Genomic DNA, 27982 nt, shown 5'->3' with positions numbered 1-27982 from the left:
AAGATGTTACCCTGGCGTGCATGTTTGTGTCTCTGCACCAGTCAGCTGTGACTACTAACAATGCCAATACAGGAAAGAGAGTAAAAAAGCAACAAAAATAACAAAAGCCCACAGCCCAGGATAAAACCCCCTGACTCTTGGAGACTTTCAAAAGTCACAATCCAAATTTCATACGTGTTCCCAAACTTTCTAACAGCCCTAATTAAAAACCGTGATCCAAATAGCCATCAGCAATATAGGCCATATCCTAAGCTCATGTTAATAAACATCGCTCTATTTACTAAAACAGAACTACACTTATTTATATAAACTGAAGATCAGGCCTGAGAGAGTTAGAATTGGCAGACCATTTGCTGTTGATAGAGATTTTTGCAGTCTATTTAACTTTTAAAAGAATCAAAGGAATATCACGGCACTGTATATACAATTAAAATTGCCTATGTTGTATGTCAGTAATCAATGCAGGACTGGACTAGAAAATTAAATGACAATACTTTTGGTTTGAAGAAAATTAATTGACAGCACTTTTATTAGCGTTTAAAGTGGTAATATTTTAGTTTCTATATCTATACTCATACCCAGACACTGTACTTTAAGCATAGAATACTTAATATTGTTGTTATTGGTATATGTGTGTGTAACCGCCATGGGGCAGATTTGAACCTGGGATTTCTGAAGTGGAGCATAGGATCCTCTATCCTCTGAGCTAAAAGCCAGCTGCTTCCTAGCCCATGCTATAGAGGTCTCTTGAGCTTAATTGTTGCTGTGGTCTAGGTACCACTTGCACTGCTCAGTAACCACACTAGGGGTATGTCTAGACTACATGCATCTGCCAACAGAGGCATGTAAACTAGGCTACCGGACATAGTCAAAGAAGCCGGGATTTAAATATCCCCGGCTTGATTAAAATAAACATGGCTGCTGCACTGTGCCAGCTCAGCTGATCATCGGCACAGCGTGGTAGTCAAGATGTGGATCGGTCGACAGGGGAATCCTTTGTCGACTGCTCCTGTAAACCTTGTTTCACGAGGCATAAGGGAGTGGTCAACAAAGGCTTCCCCTGTCAACCAATCCACGTCTTGACTGTTGTGCTGTGCCGACGATCAGCTGAGCTGGCACAGCGCAGTGGCCATGTTTATTTTAATGAAGCCGGGGATATTTAATTCTCGGCTTCTCTGACTATGTCGGGTAGCCTAGTTTACATGCCTTTGTCAGTAGAGGCATGTAGTCTAGACATACCCTAGGTGTGTGGGTTACATTTGCATTGCTTAAATGTGAAATATTAAATTGGAAATAGGGAAACTCTGAGGTTGGAGGTAAGATTTAATTTACACTGTCAAATAAATATGTAGCATGACTTTTGTTCCTTCTTGCTAGAAGTGCAGAGGACATCAGAGTTGTTTATGCAATTTGTGTGTGTGTGTGTGTGTGTGTGTGTGTGTGTGTGAGAGAGAGAGAGAGAGAGAGAGAGAGAGAGAGAGAGAGAGAGAGAGAGAGAGAGAGAGAGAGAAGAGTATACGGCTAAATTTTCCCTTAATACATATTTCCTGTTAAGATTTTCAGTGAATTTTTCAGGCAGGAAAATTTAACTGTCTGTTTCGAACACAGATAGAATCAATACTGGTATCTTGTATACATGCCTTACTTCCACAATTGAAAAAAAAAACCACATTGTGTCTATGTAATTACCTTTTATTTGTACAAGTATGACAGCAGATTTGGGATCACAATTTATTGTCACAAAGAATTTAAATTGGCATTATGCCCAGTCTTCATCTACTCAGTCTGAACATTTTTCCTCTATACTCTGTAAAGTAAAGGAAAAGAGCAAGGGAGAAAAAAATTACTTAGCAAGTGCACTCATTGCTTATAGCATGCTTCTTAATTCAGAGATTATTGAAGTAATCAATAATATTTATTAAAAAAACTTAAAAACAAGGCAAGTGAGGAGACCAAAACAATAAAACATTGAAAACCTATAGAAGTCTTTGGGTGCATCAAGACTAGCAAGATTGGCTTTTGTGCAAAACTTGCCAGCTGTATACACTGGCCGCTTGAATTTGCGCAAGAGCACTGACGTTCTACTGTCCGAAATCAGTGCTTCACGCGCAAATACTCTCATGCTCCCGTTCAGGAAAAAGCCCTCGTGCGCAAATGTTTTTGCGCAAGAGGGCCAGTGTAGACAGGCAGCTAATATGTTTTGCGCAAAAGCAAGCTAAATGGAAAAAAGCCCTAGTGGCCGTTTGGAGGCTCCATAGCTGCAGACAGCTCCCGGACTTCCTGGTAACCTGAGCCCCCTTAAGGCAGATGCAGCCTGCAGAGACCACGAGGTAGATGCACCTTTGCCACGCTCTGCTGAGAGCTGTGCCACATGGCCCCTGCCATCTCCAACGCCACCCAGAGCACAATGGCAGCTCCAGGGGGGGATCAACCACCTGCACCCCCAGCGCAGGAGGCCTCAGGGGGCAGAAAAAGAAGGGCCCTGTCCTGGTTCTTGGGGGAGCTGGAGGCCCTACTGGACCTCTGGTAGGAGGAGGGGGCCCTGCACAGCACCCACTCCCGGCGCTGGAACACGGACATATTTCACCTCATGGCCCAGGCGCTCACCCAGCAGGGCCATCCAGCTCGGACCCTGGAGCCAGTTGGGGCTAAAGTAAAAGAGCTGCGCCTGGGTTATGTCTGGGCCAGCGAGGGCCAAGGGGCAGGAGCCAACACCTGCCCCCACTACCAACGGCTCCACCGCATCATGGGCCAGCCAGCACCGCAGGGACTGTACGTCCCTGTGGACACCAGCACCCCCCCCCCCCTGTCACCAGGACCACCAAGGCGGGGGAAGGAGACACCAGCAGCGGGTCAGAAGACGAGACCAGCACTGTCACCCTGCAGGCCCCCTCTGGCAGCCCCGACGTCTCCCGTGCACCCTTGGAGGCCGGGGAAGGATCCACCGGTGGGGAGAGGGGGGCGGAAGAAGGGGTACAGCAGGGGTACATACCTCCTCTTCAAAATGGTTCCGGGCTTCTGCTTTTGTGCAAAAGCGTCTCACCAATGTAGACACACTTTTGGACAAAAGCTCATTGTTGTAATGATAACTCCAGGACCAATCTAGACGCACTTTTGCACAAATACTTTTAACGGAAAAACTTTTCCGTTAAAAGTATTTCCGCAAAATCATGCCAGTCTAGACACAGCCTTTAAGTTTAAGGGGTTCTTTTTGATCCATTTAATAAGAATTTCTAACTAATAACTAGCACTTTCATAATAGCATTTTTTGTCCAGAGATCTGCAAGACCTATTGTATTAGCGAAGAAGCCTATGAGTTTGGCAGGAAATGCTATCTGCACTAGGCTAGGGATTGAGTGTGTAACTCACCAAGTTCTGTCAGTCAAGATAGTGGCAATGTACCAGGCATGGTGACACACATTATACAGATGCAGTTATGGGAAACCCACCAGTTGCAGGCAGTGGTATAACAAATGAGACATCATGTGTGTATCACAGTTCATAGACTCATAGACTTTAAGGTCAGAAGGGACCATTATGATCAACTAGTCTGACCCCCTGCACAATGCAGGCCACAGAATCTCACCCACCCCTTCCTAGAATAATCCTCTCACCTATATCTCAGATATTGAAGCCTTCAAATAATTTGAAGACCTCCAAGATGCAGAGAATCCTCCAGCTGTGATCTGTGTCCCATGCTACAGAGGAAGGCAACAGCTGATGAAGCTACGAAAACTGCCATTTGGGTACTGTGACAGGGCAGGTTACAGGCTTGATCTGAAGGGAGAGAAAGGCAGCTCTGGAAAATAGTGGTGGCCCTGGTTAATTAGGAGCAGCTGAGACAGGGCAGCTCTGAAGCAAACAAGGGTCCGCTGAGCTGACTTCAGCCTGCCACAGGATCTCTTTAAAAGCCTTCCCTGTGGGGACGAGCAAGAAGGAGAGTGGAACAGGAGCTTGGAAGGAGGCGGAGAAGAGTTACAACTGATAAGGTTAGAGCATTGCCAAAGGAGAGAGAAGGTGAGGTGCTCCAACAGGGAGTGTTTGGGCTCCCGTGCCCCAAACAACCAGAGAATCCAATTGGTAACTGGGGAGGACTGGTAACCCAGCCCAAACTTACCAAAATCATCTGTCCCAACACCCATTTTTGCTAAGAAACAGACCCTCACAAAACGCTGAAAGGGATAAGCAAAACCTGTGCTGCAGTACCTAGACTGCAGATTGTGGACTGAACAGGGGCCTGGGACCCTGGAGTGGGACTGGCCCTGTCACAGTACTTAACCGAACCAACATGAAACCTAAACACACAAAAGTTCAGCTAAATCACCTGAATCCCCTATAAGTGGAATTAACATTTATATTAAATAACAAATATTGCTGCTAAGTATGGGTATGTCTACACAACAGCGCTAATTCGAACTAACTTAGTTCGAATTAGTTAATTCGAACTAAGCTAATTCGAATTAGCGCATCCAGACTAAAAAATTAGTTCAAATTAACGTTTTGCTAATTCGAACTAGCATGTCCACATTAAGTGGACCCTGAACCGGGCTTAAGGATGGCCGGAAGCAGTGCTGGCAGGGCATCAGATGAGGACTTAGAGCGTGGAGCTGCTGCCTCAGGCTAGCCGAGGGCTGCACTTAAAGGGACCCGACCCCCACCCTGGACAGACAGTTCTCAGGGGTGCCCCGCTTGCAAAGCAATCCTGTTTTGTAGTGCCCTGAGTGCCCACACTGGGCACATCACAGCACTCAGCCATCAGACCGGCTGCACTTGCCACAGGCTGCCATCTGTGGAGAGGGTGCATTTGGGGGGCTGCAGGAGAGCTTCCACCCCCAGAAGCCCGCAGAGCCAGCCCAGTCCTCCCCATCGGGGGCTCGTACCCCATTCCTCCCTCACCTCCTTCCACTTACCCTTCCCTAGCCCCCCTTCCTGATGTACAAAATAAAGAAAAAGTGTGGTCAAAAATAGCATCTCTCTTTATTGAACAAAACTCGGGGAGACTGGGAAAAGGAGGTGGAAGAGGGGAAGAGAGAGGGTGGGTGAGGGGAGGGCAACTACAATGATCAGAGATTTGGAAGAGGTCTCATATGAAGAGAGGCTAAAGAGACTGGGACTTTTCAGTTTAGAAAAGAGGAGACTGAGGAGGTATAGGATAGAGGTCTATAAAAGCATGAGTGGGGTGGAGAGGGTGCATCAAGAAAAGTTCTTTATTAGGTTCTTCATTAGGGTCGGGGGTCTCAGTGGACCACCTTGATTTTCATGCACACCTGCTCCTGGGTGGCCAGGCTGGCAGCTTTCCTGTGCCTAGTATGGAGGTCGTGGACAAGGTCCACGATGTCCGCACTAGACCAGGCAGGTGCCCGCCTCTTGCAGTCCCGGGAAAGCTCCCGGGAGCCGCCAGCCTGGTCCCGGGAAGAGGGGGAGGGCTGGGGGGCATCGGGTGGCTGGCTCGAGCCATGCCAGGTGCAGGGTCTGCTAACTGGGTGCTGGCAGGCTTGCACCTGGCACGGGCATCGTAGCCAGCCCGTGCCCCTTTAAGGGGTCCGGGGCCGGGAGGGGGGCAATAGAGTTTCCCTGGTGTTGGCCAGAGTGGCCACCAGGGAAAGCTGGGGAGGGCTAGCCTCCCACTAGTTCGAATTAAGGGGCTACACATCCCTTAATTTGAACTAGTAAGTTCGAACTAGGCTTAGTCCTCGTAGAATGAGGTTTATCTAGTTTGAACTAAGCACTCCGCTAGTTCGAATTAAGTTCGAACTAGCGGAGCGCTAGTGTAGCGCCTATCAAAGTTAATTCAAACTAACGTCTGTTAGTTTGAATTAACTTTGTAGTGTAGACATACCCTATTATTGGTTTAAATGTGTTCCCTGGGAGATGTCCCAATTAAATAGATTTCTAAACTAAGTATGTCTCAATTAATCATAGAAGACTTTGAGTAACTCTAAAAAAAAAAGTATGCAGCAATTTAGATACACAAAAGTCCACTGAAAATAAAACTGGTAATGGATCAATGATTATTTTTAACACCTTAGAATGCTAAATTAGCATTTATTTATGAAGAGTAATTATCTTAATGTATTCACAGTGTCTAGCTTGATACCCAAATGTGGATTAGTAGTCTTCCTTGATGTTGATTGCTCAAATATTTCTAAGAGTTTTCTTCAGGACAGGAAGTTAACATATACAGCTTGGATCTTCGCTTAAAAAGTGACATTTGCAAAAGGACCATACAGCGCTCCAAATCTTTTGAGTTGTTTTTGGCACTGATCTCTGCTTGATTTCTGTGAATCTCCTAACTGAGATCTGTTTTGGAATCCAGCCAAGTAGAATCTGTTTTGAATAGCCACACCACTACATGTATTTCCAAGAAGAATCTGCTGTCATGTTGCCTGGTGTGGGACATAGCTAAGAGTGCCAACCTTGGGTCAGACTGCCAGAATACAGGACACGTACCCCAAAGGGATGGAATACTCTGCCGTTAGACTTTACCCAGCTAGTAACAAATGTGTCCCTACAAAATACTAACATAATTATAATGAAGTCACAGACAGGCCCCTTCAGGCACTCTAACCCCTCATGAACCACCCAGACATGCTAGACTTCTATGGTAAATGATTAATAAAACCAAATTCACAATTAAGTTCTTCTAGTTCTAAACAACCCGACATTGATCCTGGACAAAATGAAATTCGGATATTACCCAAAAACCATGCTGATAGATATCTTTTAGCTAATCTTTAATACATTAAAAATTATCTATCTAATCCTAATGGATTATTCAATGGTTAAAATGCAATATAGTCTACAGTTGATTTCAGAATTTGTATATCAGGATAGTAGCAGTGATGTGAAATCTGCTAGTTTGTTGTAAGTCCCTGGTTCATTCCTAAGGTCCTTAATCCATTATTCAAACCTCTCCTTTTGTTAGAAAGCATACTCCAGAGAAGTGGTACAGGAAATAGGCAAGGTGACGATGTCATAATCTCCAGTTTATATCCCCCACCCAGCCCATGCACATGAAATGTCTTAAACATGGAATCAGCGATCACATGTTCTATGTTCCTTGCTGAATCATGAGGCCTCCTTTGTCTCTGTGCTTTCTGAGGTGTCCTCTGGAAGAGCCCATTGGAAAAGTTTATTCCCCGTAAAGGTCTGTTAATCACAGATGTCAAGCTTGATATACTTCTTTCTATGGGTATTATCCAGGAACACAATGGCTGCATCTAGACTGGCAAGTTTTTCCACAAAAGCGGCTGCTTTTGCGGAAAAACTTGCCAGCTGTCTACACTGGCTGCTTGAATTTGCGCAAAAGCACGATGTTCTTCAGTGCTTCTTGCGCAAATGCTTTGAAGTTCCCATTCGGGCAAAAGCCCTTTTCCGGAAATCTTTTTGCACAAAAGGGCCAGTGTAGACAGCTCAGGACTGTTTTGCACAAAAAAGCCCCGATGGCGAAAATGGCAATCGGGCCTTTCTTGTGCAAAACCACGTCTAGATTGGCACGGATGCTTTTCTGCAAAAAGTGCTTTTGCGCAAAAGTGTCCGTGGCAATCTAGATGCTCTTTTCCGCAAATGCTTTTAACTGAAAAACTTTTGCGTTAAAAGCATTTGTGGAAAATCATGCCAGTCTAGACATAGCCAATACGTTTGAGGTACAAACACATAGCACGGATTGATCATATACAATGAGAATACCAGAGGATATTGTGAAGATGAGGACTTTAACAAGGTTTAAAACAGAGCTAGATATATTCATGGAGGTTAGGTCCACCAGTACTAATTAGAGAGAATGGGTAGGAATGGTGTCCCTAGCCTTTGTTTGTCAGGGGTGGAAATGGGTGAAAAGAGAGGGATCACTTGATGATTACCTATTTCTGTTCCCTCCCTCTGGGGCATCTGGCATTGGTCACTGTTGGCAGACAGGCTACTGAGCTAGATGGACCTTTGGTCTGACCCAGTATGGCCATTCTTATGTTCTTCACATATGTAAATTAAGATAGCACTGCTGAATACATCTACAATTTTTCCAGTGATGCCTTACAAGGCATATTTCATGTAAGATTTATCACAATTGTGCAACAATCATGAAAAATCAGTGGCAATACATTAGTATAACATGGTTATCTTTTTCTTCTAGAGGAGCGTCACATCTGCTCCTGTACTTGGCTATTGGCAGGGCTTGACAAATCACTGAATCTACTTGTCTATGGCGAGTAGATTTCAGCTGGTCTCCCCATTCACCGGCGGCGCGCACGTGCGCAATGCGGGTCTTGCGAATGCACAGTGTAACTGACACATGGGACATGTAACTGCCACATGGGACAGCAGAACTGGATAATCTGTGATGGGGAAATCTGGCAGCTTTTAGCAGTCCAGGCATTCCTTAGCTTCTCTCAAAATAGAGGCAAGTTACTTGCTATCAGAAAATTATTAATGTATTTCCTTAGCTCAACAAACATAGACTTCTTCTTTGATTGATGTCCCCATAAGTGCTCCATAGTAGATGTCATGCTCATCCTGGTACCACAGATCAGAGACTTTGAGAGCAGTGATTGGGCGGGCTGTGCATCCGTGAGTGAAGAGCGTTGCTCCCGCCTTTGAAATAGCTCATGCAGCCTGCTTCTCCTCAATTCCTTCTTCACCTCCCTTGGCCACAGACAGAGCTCAGTCCTCTCTTCCTCAGTGCACTCTGCAGAACAAAGCAGAACCACTTTATCAGCTTAGAGAGTTTACCTTCTCTTTACACAGAAAAAAAAGCCACCACCACCAGCTTTTATCGCCACATAGCAGCAAGCTATGGCAAGCAAAACAAAAGAAAAGGAAACAGAAACCAGTGACCTACAAGCAGTCTCAGCTGCTTGTACAGTTATAGATAGCTTCTGGCAGACATTCCAAACTCTTGTAAGGAGAAAAGTTGTGGCAAATGCTGAGAATGTATGCCATCCTCTGATGCCCACAGCAAATGAATATGCTGTTTGGGGGACACACATGTAGCTCAGAAATGTGTGCATTGCTGTAGCCTCTCAACCAGAGCTCACAAAGAAAAGGAGCTCACAGTGTGCATGCAGTCTATGGATAGAGCCCTGGACCCCCATAATTATCAAGGGGGCAATAAAGGCTCGAGTGCAACTTCTCCTCAGGACAAACATCTAAACCCTTCTCAGAGAACATGCATGGAAACTAGACCCTCACTTGCCCACTCTCTCCCCTCAAGAATTAGCAAAGGAGATGATCCAGGAACTTCAGGCATGGCAAAGTCTTGAGCCTCCTCAATAACGGTCTCAAAGACGTGTTCTAAACATCCCCTGAAATCAGCTACCACAAAAAGGGAACCTAGCAAGGGCCCTGTGGTAACAGAGGCACCATTGGCATTAAGGGCACCTGGCTCGCCGCCGGCACACTCAAGATCACTGGCACATTGACAACCTATGGCACATTTGCCTGTGGCCCAGAAAACCATTACGGCTAGCTCCAGCCACCCCTTAGTACTCCACACTAACTCTAGATCAGTTGGGGTCATGGCAACACCCATATCACCATCACAAGTGTTGACCCTCATAGCAATGGGTTACAAGCCTGCATCTCATCACTTTTCCTCAGGTCGCAAAACACAAGCACCAGCAGGACATGACAGGAGGTCAGGACCCTGTTCCCTTCTGAGCCTTCACCATGACACCATTCACGATCCTTACTATGAACAAGGGGCTCACCACTGTCACTGTCCTTATCACAAATTCAGTGCCTACCATGTGGATACAGGCAATATGTTCTCCTCACAACACTCCTCCTCAGATAGGGCGCACACACACACACATTATAGGGCATACAGACCACCCAATTACCAATATCCTCCATGGCACACTGATTGGCAATACTATGACACTCATCACAGCCGATGGTCCCCCTATCATTACTGGGCACCACGACACACCTCCACTGTACAATCTACACCCGCACAAAGGTCACTGCCCTCCATGCACTCAGATGCAGCACATTCCCCATCTGAGGGCACGGATCTAGAGGAATGACAGATTGAGGATGACCCAACCATCCACTGATTTGATATTGCACCCAATGATAATTCATCCTCTGCTCCTGATTAAGTGGTTATTCCAAATGATCCAACACCTACTGATGATATTAAGCAGTTCCGGGACCTAATTAAAAGGGTGGCTACCAGTCAGGAGGCAGTTTTATCAGTGGTTCAGGAGAAACACCACACTCTCCTAAAGAATTTACAGCTCTCTGCAATATCCAAAATTGCAGTGCCTCTAGACGAAGCAATCTTTGAGGCAGCTGATGAAGTCTGGCAAACACCTGCCACAGCCCCTCCAACTAATAAAAGGGCTGATAGGAAGTATTTTGTGCCATCTAAAGGCACGGCCTTTCTCTATCTGAACCCTCAGCCAAACTGCTTCATGGTTGATGCTGCCAATCAAAGGTCCAAGAACCCACAACATAAAACACATACACAGGAAAAGGACCACAAACGCCTCTATGTGTTTGGAAGAAAAGTGTACTCTTCATCAACCCTCCAGCTATGCATAGCTAACTATACAGCAATGCTTGCTAATCATGATTTCAAGAATTACACGAAATTAACAGAACTGATGCAGAATCTTAAGGAAGGTCACACTATCTCCCATATGGCACTGCAAATGGCCCTGGATGCCACAGAAACTGTGGCTAGGTCCACCACAACATCTGTGGTGATGAGATGTTCAACTTGGCTCCAGGCCAAAGTAGAGGACCTGCCATTTGATAAAGCACAATTGTTTGCTGCAGGTACCAGTGAATCACTGCATTCGAGCAAAGATTTGTGCACTACCCTACGCACATTGGGGATGTATACTCCCCCTTACCGAAAAAAGCGCTACACATCCTATTGAAGACACAGGGACACAACCTTCACTAGACAACACCAATACCAACCCTTTGAGCAAAACCACTTCAGACCTCGAAACCAACTAGAAAGAACCCCAAACAACCGCTCTTCTATGACTCAGGCCTCGATGCAGCAAGTTTGAAAATCTGGTCGAGGGTCTGCCCAACCTCCCCCCAATTACAGTACCAGGCGAGCACAATTTATTTCACCACCGTTTGCGCCCCTTCTATGATCAGTGGGTAGCAATCACTATAGACCGATGGGTCTTAGAAATCATCATCCATAGTTATTCTATCCCTTTCATGGCAATTCCTCCAACCTCTCCACCCTCACTCTCCCTCTTCAGAAACCTCTCTCACGAGACTGAGCTCCACCAAAATAGGAGCCATAGAGTGGGTCCCCAAAAAATACAAAGGGAGGGGGTTTTACTCACACTACTTTCTCACCAAAAAAAAGAACAGGAGGTTGGAGACCCATCTTGGACCTGTGCCAATTAAACAAATACCTTCGCAGGCAATGCTTCAGAATGGTCGTGCTTGCCACAATATTTTCAGCACTGGTTCGCAGCCCTCGACTTTCAAGATGTGTATTTTCACATCACAATACACCCCACACACTGGTGCATCCTACGATTCATGGTAGCCTCAGACCACTTTCAATACCGAGTGCTTCCATTCAGACTCTCCTCTGCCCCCACAGTCTTTTCCAAGACCCTTGTGGTGGGTGCGCCATGTCTAAGATGCCATGGGATCACAATATTCCCCTATCTAGATGATTGTCTTATCTGAGGTCCCTCAGAATGGATTATCAAAGGCATGATCATATTCACAAAGAGTATGCTTCAGTTGCTGGGTTTCATTATCAATAAGCAGAAATCTATAGTATGCCCAACACAATCTTTGGAGTTCATAGGGACTCGTATAGATGCCACAACAGCTCAAGCCTATGTCCCCAATCACCAGTTTGACAATATAAATCTCATTATGACCATTACCACCCACTCAATGGTACCCATCATAACATGCCTCAAACTTATGGGGCACGTGGTGACTACCACATATGTGGTGCTGCATGCCAAGCTGTGCTTCTGTTGCTTCCAACATTGGATCTCTTCAGTGTATACACCAGCCAGCTGTCAGATCCACAGACGCATTTCCCCTCCCCCAAAAGTCCTCATCTCCCTACAATGGTGGACACAGGCACATAACTTCTGCAACGGGGTGCCTTTCCACCAGGATCAGCCGTCCAAACAAATTATGACTGATGGGATGGGGGGCACACTTCCAACAACAGTTTGCACAATGGAAATGGTCCAAGGACAAGTTAAGACTGTATATAAATTTGCTCAAGCTTCGAGCAGTCCACAAGATGTGAAAGCACTTCCTCCCTTACATCCAAGGCTCTGCTATATGGATCCTCACTGACACTATGACAACTATATTTCTCATCAATCGCCAAAGGGGTGCGAGATCCCAGTTGCTATGTGTAGAGGAGATCAGGCTTTGGAAATGTTGCATTAACCACAATATTACCATTTCAGCAGAATACCTGCCTGGAGACAAGAACATTATGGCAGATACCCTCAGCTGTAACTTCCTCACAGAACACAAGTGGGAACTACACAATCAGATCACCCACAAGCTGTTCCACCAATGGGGGCAAACACAGGTAGATCTCTTTGCCACCAGGCAGAACTTTAAATGCCCCCAGTACTGCTCACAAGCGGGCATAGGACATGGCTTCCTTGGTGATGCCATGCTTCTCACTGGGGGGGAGGGGACACCTATTATACACCTTTCCACCCATTCCTCTCATTCCCAGAGTCCTCCAAAAGATACAGAAAGATGGGGCCCGAGTGATCTTGATAGCCCCGGCCTGCCCCCAACAGACATGGTTCACATATATCTTTATCACCTGTCTCTATGACCTCTCTACCCACTTTCAAACCACCCAGATTTGCTCATCCAGAACCAGGGTTCAATAGTCCACCCCAGACACAAACGCTACACCTGACGGCATAGTACCTATCTGGTTCTTGGAAGTGAAGCAACAGTGCTCCCAACAAGTGAAAAATGTTCTGTTGCATAGCAGGAGACAAATGACACACAAGACTTACCATGACTTACCAGAACACAGCAGTTTTTTTGACTGCAGAAAACCTTGTTTTTTTGAGGAATAAAGCCTTTTTTTTCAAAAGTGCTCTTTCGAAAAAAGGCGCTATGTAATGCAAACTGTGCTTTTTCGAAAGAGAGCATCCAGACTGTCTGGGTGCTCTCTTGCGAAAAAGCGGCTTGCTTTTTCAAAAGTACTGGTTGTAGCCTAGACGCACTTTTTTGAAAGAGGCTTGCAGTCTAGATGTAGTCAAACTGTGGAGCACCTACGGGGACATCACTCGAAGAAGAAAGAGAAGTTACTCACTTCATGCAATAACGATTGTTCTTTGAGATGTGTGTCCCTGTGGGTGCTCCACTACCCACCTTCCTCCTCACTTCTTAGGTCAATAATAGCAGCCCAAGAAGGCATCAAAGAGGAAACAGAGGAGAAACAGGTGGCGTGTGGAACTTCAAAGGTGGGAATGCCACTCTCTGTTCACACATGTGCAGCCCACCTGATCACTGCTGTTAGTCTCTGATCTGTGGTGCCGGTACGAGCCCAACACCAATTGTGGAGCATCCACGGGGGGACACATCTCGAAAAACAATCATTACTACACAAAAGGAGTAAACTTCTCTATCCTAAACACAGCAAGCATTTTCTGGTTTGATAGTCTCTTTTAACATCTTCTCAAAGAAAGGTCTCTTTTCTCCATGTATTTAAGCTAGACACTTTAGAACAGTTCTATCAGTTGGCTGAGGTAAAATGCCATGTGTGCTTATTACTATGAGTTTCACTTAGACCTCTTAAACCAGAGGTGGGATTTTTTTTTTTTTTTGGTTTGGGTCCACTGATCCACAGAAATATCAGTCGGGGGCAACACAAGTGAGAAGCAAAAAACCTCCCTCCCTCCCAAACAAACAAACAAACAAAAATCCACCCTCATTGACGTGCCCCTGACTGAGAAGGAAAAAGACATTCTCCACATTCCCCTTGCACACCACAGCCTAGGGGGGCCAAGGCTAGTAGATTTTGTGTGCTCCAGCCCCATAGAGGGCCAGCATATGCTCCCCAATGGTGGGGGTGGGGGAGCCCCAAGCCTTGGGGGCTGGGTTCAGGCAAGCTGGGGGCCTCATCCAGCCCATGGGCTTTAGGTTCCCCAACCCGTGACTTAAACAGTTGGTGGCTGTTGTTTGCTTTTCAGTTCCTCAGGAGAATCTACTGATGCAGCTATTCCTGGACCACCCAGTGAACAAGATGTAATGAGCACCCCATTCAATCTGACACCAAGTGTTTGTTGTTCCTTCCTGACTGAGCTTCGTTGTTTATCAAATAATCATTTCCTGCAATAAGGGTAAGTGCAAACATTCTCTTCACTAATTTGCCTATGTCTGAACATCTGATTTGTTAGAAAAAGGAGTGAGAAATGCTGATGAGCTCAGTGACTGCACTGTTTGGTTCCAATTAAATTTTTAATGAAACAAAAGCAAAACCCAACTGTGATTTGTGGCTCAGTTTGGATTCAGTAGTGCTCCTTTTATATCATTTCTAAACTATGTGGCCAATGAAATTAGATAAGCAATAATATGCCCCAAATCCAGAAGCTGTTCTGTTTAGTCCTGTTTGGGTGGCAATTTTTAAAAAGTTGACAAGTTTCCATGCCATCAGAGCTAGAAAAAAATAATTGTAAACCAATGAAAAACTACAGAACAAGGAGTATCAAAAACAGGGACCAGGATCCTCAGCTGGTATAAATTGGCTTAGTTCCATTGACATGAGAACAGAGAACAGCAATAGCCAAAGTCAAAAGATGCAATTTAATGTTTATTGGGGTTAGCTTCTAGCAAGAATGAATTCAGTTTCCTTCTCTCCTCCTTTTGCTCTTTTTTCCAACTTACTTCCTGTTTTCCCCCAATGTATATAGTAATATTTTCAAATATATCTTAACCAATCATTTTATTGACATTTAATTAACCAGTCTTAACATCTTGTTACATGATTATCTAACCAATTATATTCCACCACCTAATTTGGTTTACACCCAGACAAATTAATTATACAGCAGACAGAAACAAAGAAATAGAGACCATACAAATAAACTAAAGAGAAGGGGGAGTATAGTAACAAAACAATAAATAAATAGGGATTTCAAACCATCTGCTATTGATAAAGTGGCTCCTTGCCAGACAGAGGTCTATCAACCTAAGTTTTCTTTAAATATTCTTTTCCCTATGCTTTTCCCTTTAACTGGAGGCAATAGGTTGGATATCCTTACTAGCAGCCCAAAATAGCCTTATTTTTTTTAATATGACTAGTTTTGGATATCTTAGAGCTGGTATACTCAACATGTGTCTCGTGGGCTGCATGCAGCACTTTTGTTTGCGGCTCGCAGTGCCGTTTGGATTTATGAGGGGCGCAACACACAGCCAAAACAAAAAAGTAGTCAATGTAATGGCCTTCTGTTGATATATGTTTTAGTAGTTAAATTCCTGGACTGTCATTGCTCATTAAAAGAGCTGTCATATGGGTGGAAATCAAGTCAATATTGTATTTTATTAATATCAGCTGAACTGACTTAAATGGGGCCCGTGTCTTGTACAGTGTTGCCTTAATCTTTATATTCATGCACATCAGTATAAAACATGGGCATATATTTGCATATATATTTACATATATATGCAATCACACTTAAGCTGTGACCCTCGGCAGGTGCTATGAGCATCATTTTGGCCCAGTTCTCAGCTTTCCCACTTGCTTGCCTACCTCGCTGAGGGACAGCAAAGTGTTTTTCTCTCCGTCTGCTTCGGTTGCTCTCCTTTGGGACACCGCAGCACTTGGCACATAAAGCCAGAGCTGGGCACTCTGGTGCTCATGTTGAATGTCTTGCTGCAAGCCTGGCAGCAATTGCTGAAGGCTGCCTGGCACCTTCTGCTGCAGGCCAGCCCCCTGGCCCTCCTCATGCCCCTGCTGGGGGCCCTGGAGGAGCGGCACCTGGACGCCAGCGTGCCCCGCCGCATCTGGCGTCTGGACACCAGCAGCAACTGGTGGGACCACATCGTCCTGGAGCACTGGGGAGACAGACAGTGGACCCAGAACTTCAGGATGAAGAAGGACACCTTTCTCGAGCTCTGCGAGTGGCTCTCCCCTGCTCTGCAGTGACAGGACACACGCATGAGGCCCACCATTCCCTTCCACAAGCAGGTAGCCATTGCCCTCTGGAAGCTCTCCACGCTGTATAGCTACCGATCCATCGGGAACCAGTTCGGTGTGGGGAGATGCACCACGGAACACCAAGCCTCCCTCTACATTAACCGCAAGGGGTACTTCTCTGTGATCCTGCATGCCATGTCTCATGCAGGTACGGCACTCACTGGCCACTGGGCCAGGATGGGGGGCTGCAAGGAGAACGTAGGCTGCCCCAGGGAAAACGGGGGGGAGGTGGTGTAAGCACCCTCCCTGGGAGGGGTTGGTCCATCCCGGCCGGGCTACTGACCACCCGCGGTTGCTCCTGTGAGTGGGACACGGGGCAGTGGTGGGGAAAAAACACTCCCAGCCACCCTGGCGCCCCAGTGACCCTCGGTTTTGTGTGTCTCTCTGCAGGTGGTCAAGGCCATCAACAGGGTGCTGCTCCGCAGAGTCGTCCGCCTCACTGACCTGGACGTGATCATCCAAGGGTTTGGCACCCTCGGCTTCCCCAACTGCGGGGGGGGACGACAATCGATGGAACGCACATCCCCATCCATGCCACGGAATACCAAGGGTATGTCTACACTACCCCCCTAGTTTGAACTAGGGGGGGTAATGTAGTCATACAGAGTTGCAAATGAAGCCTGGGATTTGAATTTCCTGGGCTTCATTTGCATAAAGCCGGCCGGTGCCATTTTTAAATGCCGGCTAGTTCGGAGCCCGTGCCACGCAGCTACACGTGGCACAGACTAGCTAGTTCGGATTAGGCTTCCTAATCCGAACTAGCTAGTCCGTGCCACGTGTAGCCGCGCGGCACAGGGTCCGAACTAGCCAGCATTTAAAAATGGCGCCAGCCGGGATCATGCAAATGAAGCCTGGGAAATTCAAATCCCGGGCTTCATTTGCAACTCCGTATGACTACATTACCCCTCCCCCTCAGTTCGAACTAGGGGGGGTAGTGTAGACATACCCCAAGCCTCCCTCTACATTAACCGCAAGGGGTACTTCTCTGTGATCCCGCAGGCCATGTCTGACCACTGGAGCCAGTTCACAGACATCAATGTGGGCTGGTCTGGCAAGGCACATGATGCATGGGTGTACCGCAACTCCTCTGTTTGCCAGAAGCTGCATGCTGGGACTTTCTTTCCTGACCGCCACATAAGGGTCAGGGACGTGGACATGCCAGTGTGCCTGCTGGGGGATGGGGCCTACCCCCTCCAGCCCTGGCTCATGAAGCCCTATACAGGACATCTCAGCCTCTCCCGGCAGGCCTTCAATGTCAGGCTCAGCAGGGCCCGCATAGTGGTCGAGGGGGCCTTCGGCTTACTGAAAGCACAGTTTAGATGCCTCCTCACCCACCTCAGCCTCTCCCTGCACAATATTCCGTACGTGGTGGCAGTGTGCTGTGTGTTCCACAATTTGTGCAAGAGGAAGGGGGAGGCTTTCCTGCCAGCCTAGATGGCAGAGGCTGACTGCCTGGCTGGCCAGTACGCACAGCCCTGCACGGCTGCCAGCTGGGAGGCCCTTCAGGGGGCTGTCTGCAGCTGGGAAGCCCTGTGGGAGAGATTCCTTGTGGACAAGGACTGAAGTCCCCCTGGCGTGCCCCACTGGGGCCTGGGGCCTTACATTCCTCCCCCACTTCCTTCCCCTTTCCCCTCCCTAACTCCCTTCCTGATCTACAATAAAAACAGCTGTGTGGCCCCCCAAAAAGTCTTTATTTCACATAACTGGGGTGGGGGAAGGGGGAGAATGAGGGTGGGAGAGGGGAAGGGGGAAACCTGGGAGGAGGGTGCTAGAAGGGGGGGGCAAAGGGAGGAAGGGGGAGGGGAAGCTTAGGGTTGCGGGTCTTACTGGCTCTCCTATCTCGCAGCATTGTGGGTACAGGGGTGTCGGGGGGGAGTGGGTGTGGAGGGTGAGGCAGACGCAACGGGGGGTGCGGAAGAAGCAGGAGGGGGAACAGAGGCAGGAGGAGGAGCGATGGCTGGGGATGGCGTGTAGCCGTGTGGCACGGGGTTTGAACTAGCCGGCATTTAAAAATGGCGCCGGCCGGCTTCATGCAAATGAAGCCCGGGAAATTCAAATCCTGGGCTTCATTTGCAACGGTGGATGACTACATTACCCCCGCTAGTTCGAACTAGCAGGGTAGTGTAGACATACCCTTAAAGATTAAATTATTAATACCAAAGTCAAACAATATTAGTCACCTGTGTCTGGCAGAAAGTTACTTGTCAGTTTTGCAACTTTGAATGAAAGGTTCAAAAGAATTTTAATGGCATAGTTAAAAATAAGAAAAAAAATCAAAAATCAAAACCAAAGCAATTCATCTTAAACTTAGAAAAAAAAAGTTTTACTATAAGTGTCAGTTTGGATCCTGAAAACATTACATAATTGCAAAAAAATTCTCTTTTGCCTAAGATCCCTTGCACTGCTGTTATTTTTTACCCAAATGTACCTTGATTATACTTGCATCTTGTACAACAAGAGACAGTTAAGTTAAGTTCCAACAGAAACCCATTCCTTTGGTGATATTGATCTTCAGTCTGCTTACTGCCTGCAGCAGTCCTTTACAGGACAAATTTTTCTGAGAAAAAGTCCCGTTTTCCTTCAGAATAGTTGTAAAGGTTTCTAGGGACAAAAAAATAGTTATGGTAATGGCTACTGTGCCTGAACTCCATGTATAATTTAACCACCAAGCTTCCATGCAATGTGACTGTGCAGAGTTGTAAATATAGTTACATTTATATAATTAGGCTGTTATAGAACCAAAACACTTCCTTTTTACAACCCCACAATTTGACATTTTTACAGCTGTTACCTTTTACCATTTCTACATCTCCCAAATGTTTACTTTTCTCCAAATTCTGTAGTATTAATTTCAACAACACTATTTGTAATGCTTTACTTTCTTTAAGCTAGTCACTCCTACATTTAGTTCTTTAATGTAGTATACGCCCCTGTAACAACTTAGTGGCCAAGTACAATTTTTGCCACACAACTGCTTTATCCTTTGCTGTGTTTTCCTTAAGACTATTCAAAAAGGCAGCTAAACATTTGTCTTCATGATGGTCCATAGATCTTTTACTCCAAAAATGCCAATTAAATACAGCAGACTTCTCTCATGTTTTGTTCAAAATAATCACATAAGTATCCAAAGTACTCCTCCATTAAAACTTCTGAAAAACAAAAGTGTGGAATGTGGGCTGGGGGACAGAGAGAGATGAAAAACAACCAATTAACCCTGTGAAACTCAGTTTAAAATACAGACTAGCAACAGCAAATTAAGTAAAAGAAGAAGAGAATATAGTTACCTCTGAACCACGACTAGGGTCCCTGGGTTGAATAGTTGGGGAGTATTACTTTTTCCTGAAAACCCTACCAAACACTTTGAAACTTTTTTCATCCACTCCCCTATGACCCAGTCCTAGCTCCTGTCACTTAAGGGGACTGTTACATCCCTGGATGGTTGAGTTCACGCAACTCCAGTTATGTTAATTGCATAGCTGGAGTTGATGTACCTTAATTTGATCTTTGGCTCCATCTCCACTGCAGGAGTTCTCCAGGAGTTAATATTCCTGTCGACTTTCCTAACTTCTCATGAGTACAGGTATCGATGGGGGAGCCCTCAGTGTTCAATTTAGCAGGTCTTTACTAGACTGGCTAAATTGAACTCTGTAAGATCAACCACCACAGCATCAATCTTCCTGGTAGAGGAGTGACTCCAAAACCTTTTGTTCCAAATTATCTTTAACCATCCCTGATCCCAATCCACAATCCTTCAGCAGCCCTCGCTGAACCAGCACCAAACTTGAAAGATCACCAGCAGCTTCCCACAGTGCTGCCTCTACTTTAGACCTCTTACCAGCAGTCTGCAGTGTTTCGTTTCCCTGGAAGGCATCCTGTCCCACTGGGCATGCACCGTCTTCTGTCACCCATGTACCAAGGACTGTGACCTCCTCTGACCCCAAAACTGCCTCCATTTCCTTTTTAATCTCATCCCAGGTTGACCTCTATGCCTGGAATGGGCCCTGAGGCTTCTATATTCACTTATCAAAAAAATCCTTTACCCTGGCTTGCCATCACGAGCCTGCCATAATAACCCCCTCTAACCAGCTATGTGGACAGATGGGAGCAGAACTTACAGACTGCCACTCACCTGTCCCCTGTGATGTATCTGAGTTTCTACACCAAGATGTTAGAGAATTTATCCCTTCATCTTCTCACTTTCCTGATCCTCCTTACATGAATAGAGAACAGCAATACCTGGAGTCTGGAGATACAAACAATTCACTGTTTATTGGGGTTAGCATCCATGAAGTATGAATCAATTGTTGTTTTTTCCATTTTTTCCCCATCTTACTTCCAGTTTGCCATGTGATAAGTGATAAGTGGGTCCTTACCAGACAGAAAGCTATCAACCTAAGTTTTCTTTAAAACTGCTAGGCTCTTCTCTATGGGTATGTCTACACTACAGTGTTATTTCGAAATAGTTATTTTGAAATAGCTTATTTCGAAATAACGCGTCTACACACAAAATGCATTTCAAAATGGCATTTTGCTATTTCCAAATAGCGTGTCCACACTGAGTGGAATCTGAATTGCATTTAAGGCTGGCCAGAATCAGTTCTAGCAGGCCACCAGGTCAGGACTTATTGTGTGGTGCTGCTGCCTGCGGCTATCTGAGATCTGTGCTTAAAGGGAACCCACTGGACAGCCAGTTCTCAGGTTTCCCTGTTTGCTTGTCTACCTTGATGAAGGACAGCAAAGCATTTTGACTCTGCATGCTTTGATTGCCCTCACTCAGGACGCCACAGCACTCTGAAAAATGGAGCCAGAGCTGCCCCTGGGCACTCTGGTGCTTCTCTTGGACGTGTTGCTGCAAGCCTGGCTGCACTTTCTGCAGGCTTCCATCCGGGACATCTATTGGGGGGCTGTCAGTACCCAGGAGGCCCTGCGGGAGAGCTTGCACCCTGAGGAGCACTAAGAGCCTCCCTGGTCTTCCCCACTGTAGGGCTTGTGTCTCATTCCTCCTTCACGTCCTTCCACTTACCCCTCTCTAACCCCCTTTCTGCTGTCAAATAAAATACACATATTTTCATAAACACAAACTTTCTTTATTTAACAAAACTGGGGGGAGGGAATGAAACTCTGGTGAGACTGGGGAAAGGAGGCAGGAGATGGAAGAAGAGAGGGTGAGAGAGGGGAGGGGGAAACCTGGGAGGAGGGAGCTGGAAGGGGGAAGCAAGGGGAAGAAGGGGGAGGGGAAGCTCAGGGCTCAGGTTTGGGGGGGGTCTCACCGGACTGACTTGATTTTCATGCAAACTGGCTCCTGGGTTCGCTTGTGGCCTTTGGTGGCCAGGCTGGAAGCTATCCAACCATAGATGGCTGCGTTCCTCTATCTAGTGCGGAGATCATGGATACTGGGGGCATCCCCCCCAAACCTGAATAAAGTCCATGATCTCCACCCTGGGCCCTGTCAGGCTCCTGGGAGCTGGCAGACTGCTTCTGGGGAGCGGTGGAGGGCTGGCTGCCAGTGGCTTGCTGGATCATGTTTTGGGGCCACTGGGTCAGGGGCAGTGACTGCTGGCTCTGGGCTGGCAGGTTTGGAGCTGGCATAGGTACTGTGGCCACAGTCTACCCCTTTAAGGGCTCTGGGGAGGGGGGGGAGGGAAAGGAGTGTTCTTGTTTAGGCTGGAGTGGCCACCAGGGCTCCCTGGGAAGGCTGGAGGCCCCCTATTTCGAAATAAGTGTCTACACAGCACTTATTTCGAAATAGCTATTTTGAATTTGGCGTTATTCCTTATAGAATGAGGTTTACCAAATTCGAAATAAGTGCGCCACTATTTTGAATTTATTTCTAAATAGAGGTTTGGCTGTGTAGACACTAGGAAAGTTATTTCAGAATAAGGGCTGTTATTCTGAAATAACTTTGCTGTGTCAACATACCCTATATCTGGAGGCGATAGATTGTTACAATCTGACTGTTTTGGGATGTGTGAGACTATGACCATATGTTTCTCAGCTTATGGCTGCTGCTGCTGCTGCTGCTTAACCAAAGGCCTTAAGTTAAGAACAAGCCCTCAGACTGTCATAGTGAGAGCATACTCATACACAGGCAGAATGTAAGTTTGATTCATTGTTTCTATAACCCTTTAACTAGCTAAATGCTAAGAAAACACCCAGGCTACGTCTAGACTGGCATAATTTTCCGCAAATGCTTTTAACTGAAAAGTTTTTCCGTTAAAAGCATTTGCGGAAAAGAGTGTCTAGATTGGCACGGATGCTTTTCCGCAAAAGCACTTTTTGCGGAAAAGCGTCCGTGTCAATTTAGACGCGGTTTTGCGCAAGAAAGCCCTGATCACCATTTTCGTGATCAGGGCTTTTTTGCACAAAACAATACTGCGTTGTCTACAATGGTCCTCTTGCGCAAAAGCATTTGCGCAAGAGGGCTTTTGCCCGAACAGGAGCAGCATAGTATTTCCGCAAGAACACTAACGATCTTACATGAGATCGTCAGTGTTCTTGCAGAAATTCAAGTGGCCAGTGTAGACAGCTGGCAAGTTTTTCTGCAAAAGCAGTTGCTTTTGCGGAAAAACTTGCCAGTCTAGACGCAGCCCTAGATTCTTAAATTATAGGATGTTACAAACAGTCCTGAATATCTATGTCATAACATACATTATTATTGCCATGCCAAACCCTAAACATCAAAGAATCTCAGAGGGGTAGCCGTGTTACTCTGTATCTGCAAAAAACAATGAGGAGTCCTGTGGCACCTTAGGCTATGTCTACAGTGGGAAATTATTTCAAAATACGTTATTTTGAAATAATAACTCCTTAAATAACCATTTGAAATAGTGCATCCATACTACAAGACACCATCAAAATAGTGCAGAATTATATCGAAATAGCGCATCCACATTGATTGGAGCCTGACTTGCATTTAAAGGCCCCTGGAATCACTCCAGAGAGGGCATCAGGAGAGCAGCCACTTCCTGTAGTTGCTTCCTGAGGCTAGCTGAGACTCGTGCTTAAAGGGGCTGTTCTCTACAGTTACATCTCACACTCCTCTTCCACACTGCTTACCCCTTTGAGGGACAGCAAACTCATGCTGCACACTCTGGTTGTCCTTGTGGACACCACAGAACTCTCATCATGGAGCCAGAGCTGCTGCAAAAGCAGTTAATGACTCTTGGGCCTCCTGCTGCACCATGACTGCCCATGTAGTGCTGCAGAAGGACATTGACCAGCATGGACTGGGGGACATTCTCACCCAGGCTTTGGTGCTCATGATGCACCACATTCCCTTCCATCCTCCCCCTGCACACTCTGTAATACCGCTTCTGGCACCAGGACACCAGCTCCAACTGGTGGGACCTCATTGTTATGCAGCGGTGGGATGACCAGCAGTGGCTCCAGAACTTCTGCATGCGAAAGGTTACCTTCCCGGAGCTGTACGAGTGGTTCGCCACTGCCCTCCAGCAATGGGACACCAACATGAGACCCGCCATCCCTTTCCAGGAGCAAGTCACCATCGCATGTTGGAAGCTTGCCATGCTGGACAGCTATCACTCCACTGGGAACCAGTTCAGCATGGGGAGATAGATGGTCAGGGCCATGCTCATGCAGGTTTGACTCTATTACTATTTTACTAGGAGGGTGGTGAAGCAGTGGAATGGGTTCCCTATGGAGATAGTGGACTCTCCATCCTTAGAGATTTTTCAATGCTGGATTAACAAAGCCCTGATTGGGATGGTTTAGTTGGGGTTGGTCTTTTGTTGGGAAGGGGTTTGGACTCGGTGACCCCCGCTCTTGAAATCCTGTGAGTCTATGTTTCTATGATTCTATAAGTGGTCAAGGCCCTCAATGCCATTCTTCTGTGGAGGGTCATCACCCTGGGCAACTAGGGTTGCCAACTGTCTCGTTTTCTCCCAGACAGTCCGGTAATTGCGTCTTCTGTCTGATAAAAAAAAACAGAAAATATAGGACATGTAAAATGTCTGGTATTTTCTGTTTTTCTCAGATGGAAGGCCTGCGGGGACATTTTTCCTCTGCCGGGCCTGGCAGGGGAGGGAGGAGCGGTAAGCATGGGAATTTAAAGGCAAGGCGCAGTGAACTTTTTTTTAAATTTATTTTTTGCTCAACCAATTATTTTCCCCACCATGTTTGTGATTTTTTGTGAAAGTATCTGGCAACCCTATGGGCAACACAGACCCCATCATTATGGGCTTTACTGCCATGGACTTCCCCAGCTGTGGGGGGGAGGAGATATGGACAGCACCCACATCCCCACCCTGAAGCCTGACCACCATGCCTCCAACTATATAAATTGGATGGGGTGTTTTTCCATCATGCTGCAGGCCCTCATGGATCACAAGGGCTGGTTCACAGACATTTCCACTGCAGTTCATTTGATGAAGTGGGTTTTGTCCACAGAAGCTTATACCCCAATAAATCTGTTAGTTTCTAAGGTGCCACAGGGCTCCACATTGGGGTTTTTTTCCTCATCAAAGAAGTAACTTGTAGTAGTGCTTGGGAGATCGACCCTGTAGCCTCCCCAATTTTTAATTACTAACTGGGTTTCCTTCTCATGCCCCCTCCCTCCAGTCACCAGTTGTCTCTGTCTCATACCATCCGCATTGTCACCCCATGACAGCAATATGTGTACCAATCTTACAATGGTTTCTCCCTTTCTAAGATACAATACAAAAATTCTTCAGTCATTTTTAACTGACCTTTGAACTGCCTCTTATGAAACAGCATCAGCTGATTTTTTTCTTATACTTCCTGCCATCACACCTTGCTGTCCAGGTTTTAATTGTCTCTTAATGTGCATTCCTGAAATCTTTTACCCTGGTACTTCTTTGAACACACTACTCATTCATTTTTATGTGTGCTGTGGACCAAACAACTTATAGTCACCCATTCTGGTTTCCTGTTATACTCATTGTCTCCATATATTTCTTGCAATCAAAATAAATGTACTTGCGATGGCTTTGCCTCAGGTTGCTGGTCCTACTTTGTGGTTCATAAAGTTACCTTTTATGATGTTTAGAAACCTGTCTCATCTTGCCTCCTTTTTCACTGTCTGTGAAAGATTTTAAGTTTCCAAGTAGCTACTATGTAAAAATATCCTAAAGAACCTTGGTATCTTACCTTCCAAACCCATTCTCTGATAACGTGACCGTGTACTTCGCTAAATAGATCTGGGAAGGGAAGGAAGGAAGAGAGAGAGAAAATAAGAAAAAAAAGTCACACCCTAGACCTCTCCAGAAACCAGGATAGAGGGAAGAGAAGAAAGTGTCCTTGCAGCAGCCAGGAAGGAGATATTTGAGATGCTCACTTCTACAAAAGGTCAAAGAGCAAAGACCCAAGTGAAAACATTTCTCCTTCAGTCAGATGGGGAGAGATAATATCAATGCTATTTGCTATTATATTTTGACACTGCATAAATGTGACAACTTGATATGATGTCACAACTCCATTGTCATAATTGAACCTTGGGAAGTAATGACATAATGATCTGATCAGCTCCGTGGAATGTGAGCAATGATTTAAATGAGCAGGTAGGAAAACATGCTGCTGCTTCAACATGCCATCCGCAATCCCTCCACTCAGGCCACTCATGGGGTATGCTGCACAGAACAGGCTCTGCAAGGATCTGGAGACAGGGCAGGGGCACAAAGTGCTGGGGACACAGACCCCTGAGTCCATATATAGTCAGGCAGAAATCAAAGTCAGAGCAAGTGCTGCTTTAAACAACCTTAATTTCCTTTGCTGCAAAGATATCAGTTAAAATGTGGACCATGTTGAAGCCACATTGCTGGTGCTTGGATCCATCACTTTCTACACTCTCTGCAAGTCCCAAACTTTCCCCTTTTAGGAGGCAATTTGCAGGGAAAACACTGAAGGGAATAAAAAAAAATTCCTGCTCTCCTGAGTCCTCCCACAAGAGAACAATATGGCCAAAAAAAATTATTTTGGGTCTCTGTGACTTCAATAGAAGCTGTTAAAAGCTGAGAACAACTAGACTCTGGAGGTTAAAGCAAAGGACTAACTAAGAACTGTACTTGGCTCATTTCTGTCTGTGTAACCTTGAGCAACTTATTCAGCTTCTTTGTTCCTCCTTGTGCTCAGCTATACAATTAAATCAAAGCAGGACCCCAATGGAAAACAGATGTTGGCACTGAGTGGAATTTTCTTGGGTAAATAAATTATAAAATAATAATTAATTACTAGCAGTCAGTGCCTTGTAATCAGGAAGTTAGACCCATTACGAGTGGACATAAACAAAATCAATTTTCATTAGGGAAGTTCATGCCATCAAGCAACAGTAACAAAGTCTTGGCAGTGACCCAATGAGGCTCTGTGAATTATTTCCCCAATGAAGCAGAGACATTTTTTTTTCATTCTTCATTTTCATGTGTGTTGTGGACCAACCAAATCCCATTGGGAAACTTGGGATCTTAAAACCAGTTCTGAAAATGTTCTGTTATAGTCACTTTGCACCAGTGAATATTTTCAGTGCAAAGAATACCCAGGAGAAGGTTTTGGTGTCAGTTGCAATGATGTAAATCCAGAGTAACAACATTGAACTCAAGGGCATTAACTTCTTCATAGAGTAACTTGATTTACATCCGAATGCTTTGTATTAAATTTTTGTTTTTGTTGTTGTTGTTGCTATGTTAAGGGATTTTTGATTTGGCATGAATGCTGATTTTTTTTTATCAGTATGAAAAGTCCATGACTGATATGAATGCATGTTTCCATGCTTTCAAAGTACTGCAGTAATAAATCAACAAAAAATAACGTGGCCCTAATTCCAATTTTTTTCTTGTTTGAAAATTGCAGAAAGCTTTGAAATTCCAAACATGTCAATTATACTGAAAATATTTTGAAGGCTGCTTAAAACATGCATCCAATCTGAACATTATTTAGACACTACAGCAATAGATCTAGAAACAGCAAGGATAGTGATGAAGAGCTATGATCAGCTTTGTCTGATGTCATGTTATTAGGCAGCATTTGCTTTGTTTACATTGTTAAATCCAGTGCTCTTGCTTTCATCACATTAACTATATTGCTTTAATGTCAATCAAGATTTCTGAAAGGCTTCAACTGTATCCTGACCTTTACTTGATAGAAAGGAATGGAACTAGTTTTCCATCTGGGTCACTAGGCAATTATATAGAGAATCCCAATTGTTTTTACACCGTACAGTTCAATCAACATCCTGCTTAAAAGTCATTACCTTTACTAATAATCTTTGTGCTATGCTCCATAATCTTCAGCATCCCCAGTGCCTTTTGTTTCACTAAAGGGTTTTTCTTCTAAGACCACAGATTGATTCCTTCTAGCTGCAGTTCAATAGCTTTAGCTGTATAAAAGGTGGGAGTGAATTTAAAGTGTCTGACTGCTAAGCCGTGAGACAGAAACATGGCATCACAAAGCTCAGAATGTAGGATTAGCTCATTTTAATGCAGCTTATTCATTGTATTGTAAATGAACAATGAGGTACAATGATACAAAGCAATGTAACAAGTTGTCTACTTGATTCCAAATCCAAAATGGCAAACAAAGCATTAGAAACATGTAGAGGTCCCAACATTTGGCTGCTGTTCAGATGAATGTTGAGATCTTGAAATGTTGATATATACAGGGTGTTCTCAGCTTGGCTGCAACTCCTTGCCCAATTTGCTTGGACTAGATGGTACATCTCTAAGGGTATGTCTACACTACCCTCCTAGTTCGAACTAGGAGGGTAATGTATGCATACCGCACTTGCTAATGAAGCCCGGGATTTGAATTTCCCGGGCTTCATTAGCATAA

The 27982-nt window shown here is 45.5% G+C and overlaps 1 long non-coding RNA gene across 2 annotated transcripts; it reads right to left on the bottom strand.

Moving 5' to 3' along the window:
• Positions 1 to 1687: 1687 nt before the first annotated feature.
• Positions 1688 to 25570, bottom strand: LOC112547758 (uncharacterized). 2 transcript variants are annotated; one of them, XR_003091570.2, is made up of 5 exons: positions 25497 to 25570; positions 25310 to 25359; positions 20313 to 20426; positions 18612 to 18784; positions 1688 to 1807 (listed from the first exon to the last, which is right to left on the bottom strand). It is a non-coding gene; the product is annotated as an uncharacterized LOC112547758 (long non-coding RNA). The 2 variants fall into 2 exon arrangements; XR_012901755.1 differs by lacking the exon at positions 1688 to 1807 and adding an exon at positions 8310 to 8683.
• Between the last annotated feature and the right edge of the window lie 2412 nt (positions 25571 to 27982).

Source organism: Pelodiscus sinensis, chromosome 2, assembly GCF_049634645.1.
Source record: "Pelodiscus sinensis isolate JC-2024 chromosome 2, ASM4963464v1, whole genome shotgun sequence".
In the NCBI taxonomy this organism is placed as follows: Eukaryota; Metazoa; Chordata; order Testudines; family Trionychidae; genus Pelodiscus; species Pelodiscus sinensis.
This window is presented reverse-complemented; position numbering and strand designations above follow the sequence as displayed.